This window comes from Sus scrofa, chromosome X (genome assembly GCF_054392235.1).
Source record: "Sus scrofa isolate SSC_HxYL_T2T_F1_AM1 chromosome X, Sscrofa_HxYL_maternal_Yorkshire_Landrace_v2.0, whole genome shotgun sequence".
NCBI classification, from domain to species: Eukaryota; Metazoa; Chordata; class Mammalia; order Artiodactyla; family Suidae; genus Sus; species Sus scrofa.
Window position 1 is genome coordinate 16,586,013 of NC_139401.1, and position 14,256 is coordinate 16,600,268.

Sequence of the window (14,256 nt, forward strand, 5' to 3'; positions counted from 1 at the left end):
TGGATGGGGAGTTTGGGGTTAGTAGATGCAAACCGTTACATTTAGGATGGATAAGCAATGAGGTCCTACTTACAGCACAGGGAACTACACCCAATCCCTTAGGATAGACCATGATGGAAGAGAATCTAAGAAAGGGAATGTGTGTGTGTGTGTGTGTGTGTGTGTGTGTGTGTGTGTGTGCGCACGTGCGTGTACACACACACAAACATGACTGTTTCACTTTGCGGTACAGCGGAAATTGGTACAACATTGTAAATCAACTACAATTTTTTCAAAAAGAGAAAAAAACAGTTAAAAAATAAGAAGGCATAAAAATCCTGAGCTTAATTCTTAGGATACTTTTTTGGCTTGTTTGTTTTTTGGGTTTTTTGTGGGTTTTTTTTGCTTGGTTTTTTTTTAGGGCTGCACCCACAGCATATGGAGGTTCCCAAATTGGAGCTGTAGCTGCCAGCCTACACCAGAGCCACAACAACAGAGGATCCGAGCCGTGTCTGCAACCTACACCACAGCTCACGGCAACGCCAGATCCTTAACCCACTGAGCAAGGCCAGGGATCGAACCCGCAACCTCGTGGTTCCTAGTCGGATTTGTTTCCACTGCACCACAATGGGAACTCCCTAGGATGCTTTTATGTTGGTTTAATTACAAAATAAAAATGATTAAATACAGTTGATCTGTTTTTTAAAACAATATGTGATTATTGATTTTTTTTCTCATTTGGGGAGGTACACACTATTTCAAATTGTGTTCTAGGAATGAGACTAAGTGTATTTTAATCACATTATTTCATATTTACATAATCCAAATTCCCATAAGGCTGTATCAATATATGAATATTTCAGCCCTTCCCACTTGCCCTCCATTTCTAAAGGGGAAGGAATCTTCAGAGTTAAGCACCAAGTTTCTCCTGTGGAGTATGGAATCTGGGAAATAAGATGATTCTCAGACAAATCAAAACAGATTACCCACCCCTGAGGCCCAAAGGTATCACAGAGGGTCAGATGTGGGGAGCACTAGCTTTAGGAAGGTGTCACTCTGCATGAACAACATAGGGAGGGAAAAGAAAGAGAGAGGAAGTCAATGAGGGAGCATCACAGTGGTGAGGGGAGAGTCTAGATGACAGGACAAGAGAAAGATTTTAGCTTATATAACTGAACAGGGACTCATAGTAAAGAGACCAAAAAGCCATGCCTTTTGGTTTCAGGGAAGAGTTTTCAAAGACTAAAGAGAAAACGGGAAGAGAACATTTTATGTTTTCATGAGCCACTTTCAGAAACAGAGTTCTTAGGCGTGCTTTACAAGGCATTATAGAAAGATGGCAAACAATAAAGATGTCTAAAGAAGATGCTCTTTTAAGCTTCGCTAGCATCAAGAATAAACTCCCCACTTTGGCATTTTTCTTCTCAAGAGACTAAGATGCAAATCACTGTCAATTGTGTTTTTCTGCCACAAAACTGTTTCTTTGAAGGCAACATTGCTCAGAGACTGAGCCACCTGGGGCCCCAATTGCACTCAGGTTATACAAAGTAACAAAGAACTCCCTCTCTTTTCAGGGGAAAAACATGGCTGTCAGGCATATCGCACATATAAACAGGTTCCAACCAACTTGTGAATTTCAGTTTTATCTTAACAAGGACATATGCCATAAATAATGGGTACCACCTAGAATCAGGGCTCTCTTCCTTCATACCTAGGTGTGTGTAAGCCGCTCAGACCCATTCAAATACTCTGGATTTCTCCGAGCAAATGCTGGCAATAGATTTGTGCTGTCCGCCGGGTAGTTGTAGATAGATGTGTGTTCATATCCTTTTCTCTTTCCCTTATTGTCCCCTTTAGACCACAAAGTTGAATTTTAGAGATCTCACTCCACTCTGCTGCTGAATCCATCAATTCTCTCCATTTAAAACATGGGATCAAGGAATTCCCATTGTGGCTTAGCGGGTTACAAACCCAACTAGCATCCATGAAGATGTGGGTTCTATCCCTGGCCTCACTGAGTGGGTTAAGGATCTGGCATTGCCATGAGCTGTGGTGTAGGTCGCAAGCGAGGCTCAGATTCTGCATTGCTGGGGCTGTGATGTAGGCTGGCAGCTGCAGCTCCGATTCGACGCCTAGCCTGGGAACATCCATATGCTGTGGGTGGAGCCCTAAAAAGCAGGGGGGAAAAATTTAATAGAAAAAAGAAAATAAATTAAAAATGGGATCAAAACCATCTCCTATGACTGCTCATATCAGTTCCTAGTGGATTAAAACAACTACCATTTATTTAGCTCATGGTCCTGGGTGTTAGCTAGTTGTTCTTCTGATTGGGGCTGGCTCAGTAGATCCCCTCCTGGGCTTCAGTGTGCTTCTGGGGTCAGCCTGCAGACACCTGATAGCTGGATGATTGAGGTGGGATCACTCTGGACTGACAGAGCCATGTGTTTTTCATCATTCAGCAGGATGGCCCTGGTTCCTTCATACAGTGCTCACAAGGTCCCAAGACATATGAAAGGAGAAGCCACATGACCTCTTGATGCCTTGGTTTGGAACTCACTTTATGTCACTAATCAAAGCAAGTCCCACGGCCAGCCTCAGTTTCAAGGATAGAGAAATAGAGTCCAGCTCTTGATGAGAGGAACTGAAAGGCATGGAAGCCATTCTTTGCAACCTGATCTGAATTCAGTGTCCCCTACCACAGTGAGGCTTGTAGCAAAAGCTTCATGCATGCTTCCTGCTAGCCACAGTAGCAGAACTTGGGCAAGAACCATTTACTGGCTGTTCCTAACTGGGAGCAGTTATTTTGGAAAAGCTTCTCTTAAGACTACCAAAAAGTAACCACCTACCTGCGGTGCGTGTTTGGTGGTGAAAGCCGTGCCTCTCTGCTCCATTCCATGAGAGCCACTAGCATTGCTGTATGGCCTCCAGGGAGAATGTCCCCTTTTATATATCTTCATCAGCTGGCTAATCAAGCAGAAGCTGGCCCGTAGAAGAAGTCTCTGGCATAACAGAGTGGGACCTAAGACATGTAGTGGAGACAGATCAAAAAGGTTGAATCCAGAGACTGGAGACAGAAAACAGCCATGGTCCTTCAGGGGAGAATGGGAGTGGGCTTGGGAGGGAAGGGGCCCCTCACTAGTTACCGAGCAATAAAATGTCCTAGAAATTTGAGGGGGCCGCTACTAACAGAGAGTTGGCACACGAAGCAGTGATGGACAATCTCAGCCACCTCACAACTTTGTCTTCACCCCAGCCTCCCCCACCATCACGCCAATTGATGGAGCCCCATTTGCAACTTGCTAGTTGGTGTCTGCTTTGTCTTAATGCCCGGCCAGGGCCTGACACAGTGACCAACTCATAAAGGGAGTCAGCACGAATGAATGTTGGCAGGACCCAGACCCTGGAAATGAGTGAGTGGATTGATTACACTTTTTCCCGGAAGTTTTCCCCCTATCGGAGAGATGAGGTAATGCAGATTGATATCATTCCCAACGTCATCAATTCTTCTATAATTAACTTCTTACAAGGTGGCACTCCACACAAGGCTATTAGATAGAAGGCTGGATGCACACATCAGCACCAAGGAAGGAATTCTGAGGGGCAAATACAGCAGGAGTCAGAGGCGTTTGTTGAAGAACAGAAATGGAGAGTATGAAAACATTCCCCAGCTACTCTGGACCAGCAAACTCACACAACAGCAAACCTGCTACTTCTTTTTTTTTTTTTGGCTGCACTTGCAGCATATAAAAATTCCCAGGCCAGATCCTTGACCTACTGAGCCACCAGGGAACTCCCAAAGCTGATACTTTTATCCCCATGATATCTCTAAAAAGATGGGACTTATGATCTTGGGTTGTTTTCATTTTTAATTGTGACTCCGCAAGGTAACGTTTTAAAATACAAGCTTCTTTTGAACAATGTTTTGCCCAGCACTTGGACTCCTCACGGAGTTCTCTCCAAAAACTGGATCCTCATCTCAACATCTGTCTCATCCACAACATCAAGAATAATAACACCGTGTAGCTTACAGCCATCTGCAGCTTGTGGTGTTTTAGAAACGCAGATCTGCAGTATCACAATTTTAACAGAGAAATCCAGTGGCCATCATTTTATTTCTCTGCTTCTGCAATCCAACAACATAAAAAAAAAAAAAAACCATTATACTACATACACGGTGTCATCAAAAGATACGTTCAATAAATGAAATATTGTTCTGCACGTTGTGTGTTTAATTATGTACTCCCAAATCTGATTCTGGATTGAAAGCCATTTGATTGATTCAGAAATTGTATGCACGTCAGGAATAGTTTCTTCAAAATCATATCCAAGTAAAGAAGTTCATGAAATTGACTTTTGGAAAAAAAAAAAAAAAAAAAGGCAAAACCTGCACATATCTGGGAACTTCCTTCCATAGACTCTGACATTTGATAGTGTTTTTTATTATTTCCTTTCAATTCAGGATTCAGGGAAAACTTCTGGGACCATTTAGATTACCCTGACAGCTGAAAGGGGATTTTTACAAGAACAGTGTATTTGGAGCCAAAGATCTGGGTGATGCAATAAATTCAATGATGAAAATAATGTTTTAGCAATCTAGCTTAGCATGTTGGCTTTATTTGAATTGTATATCACACAGGTTTATAAAAAAAAAAAATTCCCTCTAGAAGCAAACAGTAGCTTTCAATTCTGTAGGCCAAGTAGAGTCCTAAAGCTTTGCAGATTTCAATAGCTCTGAGTCCCAAAGACCATGGCCCAGTATTCTGTCTTTTTTCAGAGGTTTTAGAAAGGGAAGATATCCCGGAAGCTACACAATTAAGAAATTAGTCAATTTTTAGAATATCGGTAGGCTCCTGTACAGACTTAATAAATTGTTCTTGAATATACAAAAATCTTCCAAGTAAAAATTCGCCCTCTTGGGAGTTCCCATTGTGGCTCGGCGGTTAACAAACCGAACTAGGATCCATGAGGCCGTGGGTTCGATCCCTGGTCTCGCTCAGTGAGTTAAGGATCTGGTGTTGCCGTGAGCTGTGGTGTAGGTCATAGACGCGGCTCGGATCTGGCGTGGCTGTGGCTGTGGTGTAGACGGGCAGCTGTAGCTCCAATTACACCCCTTGCCTGGGAACCTCCCTAAGCCGCAGGTGCAGCCCTAAAAAGACAAATAAGATAAATTTGCCCTCTCAAAATTGTGCTCTAATGGGCACTGACATAGCAAGGGGTGCAGTTTTAAGCTGGCAATCACACTGTAAATCAACTATAATTTTAAAAAAAAGGTTTTATAAAAAAATTAATTGGCAACTAGATTCGAGATCTGTTTCCATCTCCATTTACCTGGCTTGGTCAAAGGCTAGAGAACAGCAAAGACCATCTTCATTTAGGAGGAACATGTGGAAGCAGACTCACGCCCCAGCACCCACCCAAGATATCCACATCCGAATCCCCAACCTTGTCAATATCTTACCTTAAATGGGGGGGAGAGGTGCAGGGGGAGCTGCCGGGAGCCCCGGGCTGGACGGTCATGATGCTGCTCTTCTGCCCAGGCTGCGGGAACGGGCTGGTCGTGGAGGAGGGGCAGCACTGCCACCGCGTCGCCTGCAACACCTGCTCCTACACGCACAGCGTCACCCGCAAGGTAACACACGGGCAGCACCCAAAGCTGAAAGAAGTGGATGCTGCGCTTGGTGGAGCAGCTACCTGGGAGAATGTTGACTCTACGGCAGAGCCGTGTCCCAGATGTGGGCATCCTCCTGCCTATTTCCTGCAGCTTCAGACCCGCTCTGCAGAGGAGCCCAGGACCACCTTCTACCAGGGCTGCAATGCTCAGTGTGGACACGGATGGAGGGACTAGGGCCAGGCTGGCCCAGCTGCGCCAGCATCTGCTCAGATGTCCCTAAGTATTTAACTAGTACTTGCAACCTTATTTGATCAAGATTTATTCTGAATATTTAATTAAAATTAAGTCTAATATTACCTTCTCATGTTTTAAATGCCTTAAGGAGACATCAAACCCCCAGACAGGATTCCAAAACTATTCTACTTGGGGCCAAACTTGTTATAAAACTGCTAATAACATGGATTTTAGTTTATGATGGTTGTTCTCGATTCCTGAGATCGCAATAACCTTGCGGTTAAAAGAAAAAAAGAGAGAGGGAAAGGGAATTAAAGCTGTAGATGCAGTTAAGGCTGATCATCAGCTGACCTTAAAAGAGGGAGATTAAAAAAAAAAAAAATAGGGCAATTATTCTGGATTGTCCAGATGGGCCCAAAGCAATCACAGGAGTCCTGTCATATGCAAGACGGCGGTGCGAGAGATCGGAAGTAGATGTGAGAAGGACTCAATCCACCACTGTTGACTTGAAAGATGGAAGGAGGGGCCACCAGCCAAGGAATGCAGGTGGCCTCTAGATTCTGGAAAAGACCAGGAGATGGACTCGCCCTTAGAAAAGAACGCAGACCTGCTAACGCCTTGACCCTAGCCCCAAGGCATCCCTGTCAGACTTCTAGCCTACAAAACCATCAATTAACATGTTTATGTTGTTTTACGTCACCAAGTTTGCGGCCATTTGTTACAGCACGGTTTCTTTCATCCCTACAGCCACACGGGAAATGCAAGCCTACCCAGAACGACATCCAAGGTGTGGCTAGGTCACCTGGACACAGAGAAGCCGCAGCTTCAACTTCTCGACCATCTTTCATACGGTGCCAGTGATACGGACCCCACACCTGCATGCCAGTCTGGATCCAGGAGCTGTCCCACAGACCCAGACCTCATGACAAACACAACAGACACAATATGCCACACTCACTGCAGTCTGCACAGACAAAGGACTCTGCACTTCATTCTCACAAGCAGGCCTGGACTCGCCTGGGGCTCACATGAACCCTTTTCTCACACTTTAATCCCAATGCCATCCTACATTTGAAGAATGTGTCATTGTTCGAACTGTGGACACAAGGAGGGCCCGTCCCACAGGCCAAGTACTTGCTTTCCCTGGACCGTGGCAGCTATGAAGGACGCCACCACCAGGAATGAGACTCGACTGTATTTCCATCACCAGGAACAGCAGACAGCCTGAAGATACACTTTGTCAAGGAAGAAGAGTGACCCGTGCCTCCAGGGATGACCGCAACAAGAGCGGAGAAGGCCATAACGTCGGATGCCATGAGATGCCAATCTGGAGGCTTAGAGTCGAGAGGAAGAAAATTCTACAAGAATCAGTGAAGAGCAACTCAACACAAGGAATGGGCTGAGGTCAGAAATGTGAGACATCAGGGCCAGGTCTGTGACAGAAATTTTCGTAGTTGACTAGCTCTCACCTTCACCATTGCCTGTGGTCACCGCCTCCGCCAAACAAGAGCAGGTCAACCCGCGTCTCACCCTCCACAGAGGGAAAAAGGAAAGAACAGCTGTTGAGGGAAGCCTAATTCTATTTCACGACTCGGTATGTCACAAAATAGAATCCATTTCCCTTTGCCATTTCTATATAAACACCTCGATCATGTCCGGAGAATACAAATGTTGCCTTTTGAGAGAAATTATTCATGGGAGAAAAAAAAATGAGAATTGCGAACAAGGCTTTTAGGTGACCTATACAGACACATGAAAATAGGACTTCAATCTATATTAGATGACTAATCCAAAAAGATGAAAACACAATCCAATGGCAGTAGCATTTCTCAATTTAATATATTCTTTGAGGGGCCTGGTCAATGGTCTCTTAAAATTAATTTCACCCAGTGATTCTCAAGGGAACAAAGAGAAATAGAACTTATACTTAAATCTATGCATATGCATTTATAAACACACCGTGGTTTATTTACCTTTATGGTTTTTCTCTCAACGGAGTTTCTAGATTGCTTATTAAGGCTTCTCAGCTTAAAAAAAAAAAAAAAATCAATCTTTGGAAAAGAGGCCCCTTTCTGAAAAACTCCAGGATTAATGTCAAATCTTGACGTACTTCTGAAAAAGCCTTCACCAAAAAATGTAGTATTTACTCTGCCCTCATTATTAAGCCAACTTGAAATGGGTTTTCTTTAGGGTTTTAGCAATTATGAGATTCTTGATTAAAAATTCGTCAAAAGTTTAATATCCAACAGTAAGTTTAAAAAACTACCCAGACTTCCTTTTCTAAAGTTATATTGGGTTTGTCATTTAATTACTTTAAAAATATGAAAGTGGAAATCAAATAATGTACCAATTTGACAGGGTTCTTCCACCTTTAGAAACAAGAAAAATTTAATACATTGTCAGCACTCGCCAGAAAAGATTGACTATACAATTTATCCAAAGTTTAATGGAATGGCTGAACTAGGACACATGGGGGAGAGGTGTTTCCTAAGATAAAAAAAAAATAACAAATTTATATAGGAGTTATTAAAGGCATACTTGGAGCTCTTGTTTGATTAAGAAAGAGTAATACTGCCGAGGGCTAGCACAAGTAGAGGGAAGCAGACGCTCTTATACACAGCCGGCAGCATTATAAATTGGGTCCAACTTTATGGAAGGCAATTTGGCAATATATAGCAAAAACCCCAACAAGAGATGTCCTCATTGACCACAACTTCCATTTCTTCAAATTTGTCTTAATAAAGGAAGGATATAATACAACTACACTATTCCTTTTATCTTAATTTTCTTATTGCACATGAATTACTCTGTTGTTTAAAATCAGAGAAAATCAGAAACTATGTGAATGCTTATCAATAAAGAATTGTTTAAATGGTCTTTCTTCTCCTACACTCGTCCCCTTCAGTCAATTCCCAACACAGCAGCCAACATCATCTTAAAACTAAAATGCAATGACTGTTTTGCTTTTTTTTTTTTTTTTTTTTTTTTTTTTTTGCTTTTTAGGGCTGCACTGGCAGCATATGGAAGTTCCCAGGCTAAGGCTCACATCAGAGCTGCAGCATGGACACTAGTCAGGTTTGTTTCCACTGAGCCACAACAGGAACCCCAAAACACAATGACTTGAACATTCATGTGACTTACTGTGGCAATCATTTCACAGTATATACAAATACTGAACCACTATGTTGTACACCTGAAACTAATAAAATGCTATATGTTAATTATACCTCAACAACAACAACAACATTTTTTTTTCTTTTTTTCTTATGGCCACACCTACAGCATGTAGAAGTTCCCAGGCTACAGGTCAAATTGGAGCTGGAGCTGCAGCTGCAGTCTACACCACTGCCACAACAATACCAGATCCAAGCCCCATCTGTGACCTATGCCACAACTTGCAGCAGCACTGGATCCTTAACCCACTGAGCGAGGCCAGGTATCAAATCCACATCCTCACAGGCACTATGTTGGGTTCTCAACCTACTGAGCCACAACAGGAACTTCACAACAAAAAATTTTTTAAAGCAATGACTTGATGGTCGTGTCATTCCTGTGCTCAAAACACTCCATTGTTTCCTCTCAGTCAGCGTCAAAACCAAATCTCTATCACACTCTAGTACACATTTTGCATAGTCTTGAGTTGCCATTTAACCGACTCTTCCCTGAACAAGTGTACGTGCTCCAAGGAACCTGTGGTCTTCGCTTGAGACACAGAAGAACCTGGGGTCTTAGCTCCCTTCTGAAGAACATTCCCTTTGATATTTGTCTAGAAAGACACCCTCCTACATGCTTTTTGAAGCTATTTTCTCCAAAATTGTAACTATATTAGAGATACTGTGCAGAAAGCTGATTTTCCCAACTGCGATCAAGCAACGATCGTCTCTCACCTGGACTATTGCAAAGTTGACCACCCTAATTATTCTGCCCACCTAATTTATTCCCCACACTACACCCATTCTTTTTCAAAAAAAAAAAAAAAAAACAGTCATAATTTCCCTGTGCTTAAAATCTATCAACACATTCCCATTTCTCTACAAATGAAGATCCAAATTCCTCATGGTCAATGCTCTAAAACAGTGCTATACAATGAAAATGCACCGGGAACCACGTGTTGAATTTTCAATTTTTCTACTTCTTTTTACAACTGCACCTGCAGCATGTGGAAACTCCAGGGCTAGGGATCGAACCAGAGCTGCGGCTTTGGCATACACCACAGTGATGGCAACACCAGATCCAAGCTGCATCTGCGACCTACACTGCAGCCTGTGGCAATGCCAGATCCCTAACCCACTGAGCAAGGCCAGGGACTGAAGCCACATCCTCACAGAGATGACATCAGGTCCTTAACCCTCTGATCCACAATGGGAGCTCCTGAATTTTAAATTTTATAGCAGTCATTTTTTTCAAAAAGTTTCAAAATGGTAACAATAATTTTACTACTATATTTAATTTTAGTCAATCTATCCAAAATATTACCTCAAAATGTAATCAATAATTCAAGTAGATCTTAAATGTTATCATTACAAAAATACATAGTCATGTGAGGTGATGCATGTGTTAATGAACCTTATTGTGGGTTATTATTTTGCTACATGTTATGTATCAAACCATCACAATGTATACCTTCAACTTACACCATGTTCTATGCATCAGGTCTACCTCAATAAAGCTCAGGAAAACATGAAACAATTACTGAAACACATGACATTTCGTTTTTCCTACTCAACATTTGAACTCTGGTATGTATTTCATGCTCACAGCGCATCTTGAAGTGGACAAGAGGCATTTCATGTGCTCCACAGCCCCATGTGGCTAGGAGCCGCAGTATTAGAAAATGCAGCTCCTCAAGGTCAGGACTTTGCCCACCTCTGCAGCCTTCTCAGGCTATAGACCTATTTCACCTTCATGTACTCAAAATCCAACACTTTGAACTTTCCCCGTCCTTTATACATGTTGAGCTTCATCCAACAAATAGCTTGAAAGAAGACAAATAACCAGATTTTTTAATGGGCGAAAGATTTGAATGATGATCCCCAGAGGAGATATACAATTGGCCAATAAGCAGATGAAAGATACTCAACAGTCTTTAGGAGAATGCAAATGAAAACCAAAATGAGATACCACTTCACACCCACTAGAATAATTATAATTAAAAAACAGACAATAACCAGTGTAGAGGAGAATGTGAAGAAACTGGGACTCTCATACTCTGCTGGACGACTGTCAAATGGTGCACCTGCTTTGGAAAACAGCCTGAGGGTTTCTTAAAATGTTGACCACAGAGTCACCGTAAGACTCTACAATTCCACTTCCAGGTACTGACTCAAGAGCAATGTCTACACAAGACACATATCCATAACAGACTCATAGAAGCAACCCACATGTGCATCGACTGGTAAAAGGATAAACAAAATGAGGTCCATCCATACCAGGCAATACCATTCAGCAATAAAAAGAACGAAGGACAGATCCATGCGACAGCCGTGGATGAACCTCAGAAACATCACGCTAAGGGAAAAAAGCCAGACACAGAAGGGCACATATTGTTTAATTCCATTTTTATGAAATGTCTGGAAAAGGAAAATCTATAGAGACAGAAAGTCAATAAGCGGTTGCCTTGCGCGAGGCATGGGGATGAACAATGACTGCAAATGGTCACAGGGACCTTTTAGGAGCAATGGAAATAGTCTCAAATTGGGTCATTGTGGTGATGGCATAACTGTATAAAATTACTGAATTGTACACATAAAATGAGTGAATTTTATGGCATAAAATGCATATCTACATAAAATTATTTTTATGAAAAATTAAATGTTCACAAGAATTAAAACCTACGCTTGGGGCAGTGTGCTCTGTGGTCCCACAGATGAGTCCCTTACTTCCCAGTGTTTGGACGGAACAGACTTGGGGATGCCCCTTCCTGCGACCTCCGACACCCCTGCATCCTTTTTTCCAGTTGCAAACTTTGGGACCAACCACTCAGCCATCTTTAGCCTGGGACCAGCCAATACCCACTTTCTGAGCTTAGCTCCTCATTGCCTGTCAACCATGAACTCCCAGATTCATCAGAATTATTCCGCCCAGGTGGAAGCCATCGTCAGCCATCTGGGCAACCTGCACCTTCGGCCCCCAACACCCACCTCTCTCTGGGCTTCTATTTCCACTGCGATGACATGACTCGGGAGCGCCTGGGCCGCTTCTCCAGCAAATTGGCCAAGGAGAAGCGTGAGGGCGCCCAGCGACTCTTGAAAACGCAAAACTAGTTCGCCAGCCATGCCCTCTTCCAGGATGTGCAGAGCCATCTCAGGATGCATGGGTGAAACCCAGGACACCCTGGAAGCTGCCTGCTTCTGGACTCACATGCCCGGTTCTGCCAGCACAGACCCCCAGCTGTCCGCTTCCCGGGGAAGCAAAGCGGCTTCCTGGGTGAGCAGGTGAAGCTCATGGAGAAGATGGGTGACCACCTGACCAACCTCCGCAGCCCGCCTGGTCCCTGGGTGGAGCCAGGCGGGTGTCTCTTCCAAAGGCTACCCTCAAGCAGGACTAGGAGCCTCCCAAGCCCAGTGGCCTTAGAGGTCTGAGGTCAGGGCTTTTGCCTGAAGCCCCTCTCTGCAGCCACTAAGCAGCCTTTTAACCACCACGGGGCCCTCTCCCAAGATGCAAAACAAGAAAGCTTTTTGCAGCCAAAACACCAAACCAACACACAAAAACCACCAGCCTGAATGTTTACAGCCTGCTGTAAATGTTTCAAACTTTTCATATTCCCAGCCTCCTCCCACCATATCATAAATTCCACGCAGGGGGACCCCTTAACGCCCTCGCTCCCTGTGTAGCCCCAATATCCTCGTTACGCCTTTCACATAGCAGGGGCTCAAACAGCTGTTGAAGATATTGTGAACGAATTGCTTGAGCAATTTTCTAAAAATCAAAGACACTTAAAACTTGTAAAAAATCCTACTCAGAACTGTATGGGAAGTGTAACTATAATAATATAATAAGCATTATTTCAGTTTAAAAAATCCTATTCAGATAGTCAAGATCCTGTAATCAATCATAATGGAAAAGAATCAAAAAGAATGTGTACGTGTGTGTGTATTATACAACATTGTAAATCAACTATACTTCAATAACAAATAAAAATTTAAAGGAGAAAAAATCCTACTCGGCAATAAAAGACACTCAACATCATGAAAGAACATTATTCAAGAAGCCAGAAACCACTGAGTACACACTAAATAATTCCATTTATAAAGTTCTAGAACAGCTGAAACAGTGGTTCCTGGGGGAGCAGGGGGCAAGCATTGACTGGGAAGGGGTAGAAAGAAACTCTCAAGGGTGATGAAAATGTGCTAACCGGAAGGGCATTTATAGGTGTCCATGTGGCAAAATTCATCAAACTGTACACTTAAAATCAATGTATGTTGTATACAAATTATATCTCAATTTTAAAAAGTACATACCTCTGGTAAAAAATTAAAAAATTATTTCATAGGCGTTCCCTTGGGGCACAGCAGGTTAAAGATCCAGCGTTGTCACTGCAGCAGCTCATGTTGCTGCTGTAGTGTGGGTTGGATCCCTGGCCCAGGAACTTCCATGTGCTGCAGGGACAGCAAAAAAAAAAAAAAAAAAAAAAAAGTATCTAATAAAGAAAGCCTCCTAGGATCTCCCGTCATGGCACAGTAGAGACGAATCCAACTAGGAACCATGAGGTTGCGGGTTCCATCCCTGGCCTGGCTCAGTGGTTAAGGATCCGGCATTGCCATGAGCTGTGGTGTAGGTCGCAGACGCAGCTCGGAACGGATGTTGCTGTGGCTGTGGTGTAGGCTGGTGGCTAAGCTCTAATTCGACCCCTAGAGCCTGAGAATCTCCATATGCTGCAGGTGCGGCCCTAAAAAGCAAAAAAAAAAAAAAAAAAAAAAAAAGAGAGAGAGAGAAACGAAAAAAGTCTCCTAGTTCTTTAGTAGGAAATGCAAGGCTTCCCATGGTCTGGTCCCTACATGGCACTCCAGCTCTCCCTTCTCAGAAAGGTGCCCCACTGCCCTCCACATCATCCCCACACACTCTGGGGTCCAGCCCTATTAAACGGTGGCACTGCCCCAAGCACCTCATGTCCAGTGTCCATTCGTGCCTCTGCACCCTCCCTTCCTGAACCTCCTTGCCCCTCCCTGACAGCTGGGCACCTACTGATTTTGCAGAACCTCTGAGAGTCGAGTCATGGTTGCCTGGGGCTGTGACACCAACGGGCACTAGCGATGGAGCCATTGTGAAATGGCACGGTGGTGGTGATGGCACAATGCTATCAACTCATTACAATGCACTGAACTGTACACTTCAGGGGATTCTGGAGCACGGTATGGACATTAAACCCCCATAAAGTGGCTTCTTAAAAAACAATCTCACAATGTATGTCAATCAAACACAGCCTTGTCAAT

General features: G+C 43.4%; 1 long non-coding RNA gene, 1 other non-coding gene and 1 pseudogene across 2 annotated transcripts in view; 1 reads left to right on the forward strand and 2 right to left on the reverse strand.

Annotated features, from left to right (window-relative positions):
• Nucleotides 1-4,082, reverse strand: part of LOC110257753 (uncharacterized) — a 37,259-nt gene extending 33,177 nt beyond the window's left edge. Inside the window, exon 1 of the long non-coding RNA XR_014835775.1 lies at nt 2,826-4,082. This is a non-coding gene — a long non-coding RNA (uncharacterized LOC110257753). The remainder of the gene's footprint in view (nt 1-2,825) is intronic.
• Nucleotides 4,083-5,497: 1,415 nt separating this feature from the next.
• LOC100156040 (DNA-directed RNA polymerase III subunit RPC10 pseudogene) lies at nt 5,498-5,824 on the forward strand (annotated as a pseudogene).
• A 3,640-nt stretch (nt 5,825-9,464) lies between these two features.
• Nucleotides 9,465-9,559, reverse strand: MIR9794 (microRNA mir-9794). Its single transcript, NR_128476.1, is given in 1 exon segment — nt 9,465-9,559. It is a non-coding gene; the product is annotated as a microRNA mir-9794 (primary transcript).
• Between the last annotated feature and the right edge of the window lie 4,697 nt (nt 9,560-14,256).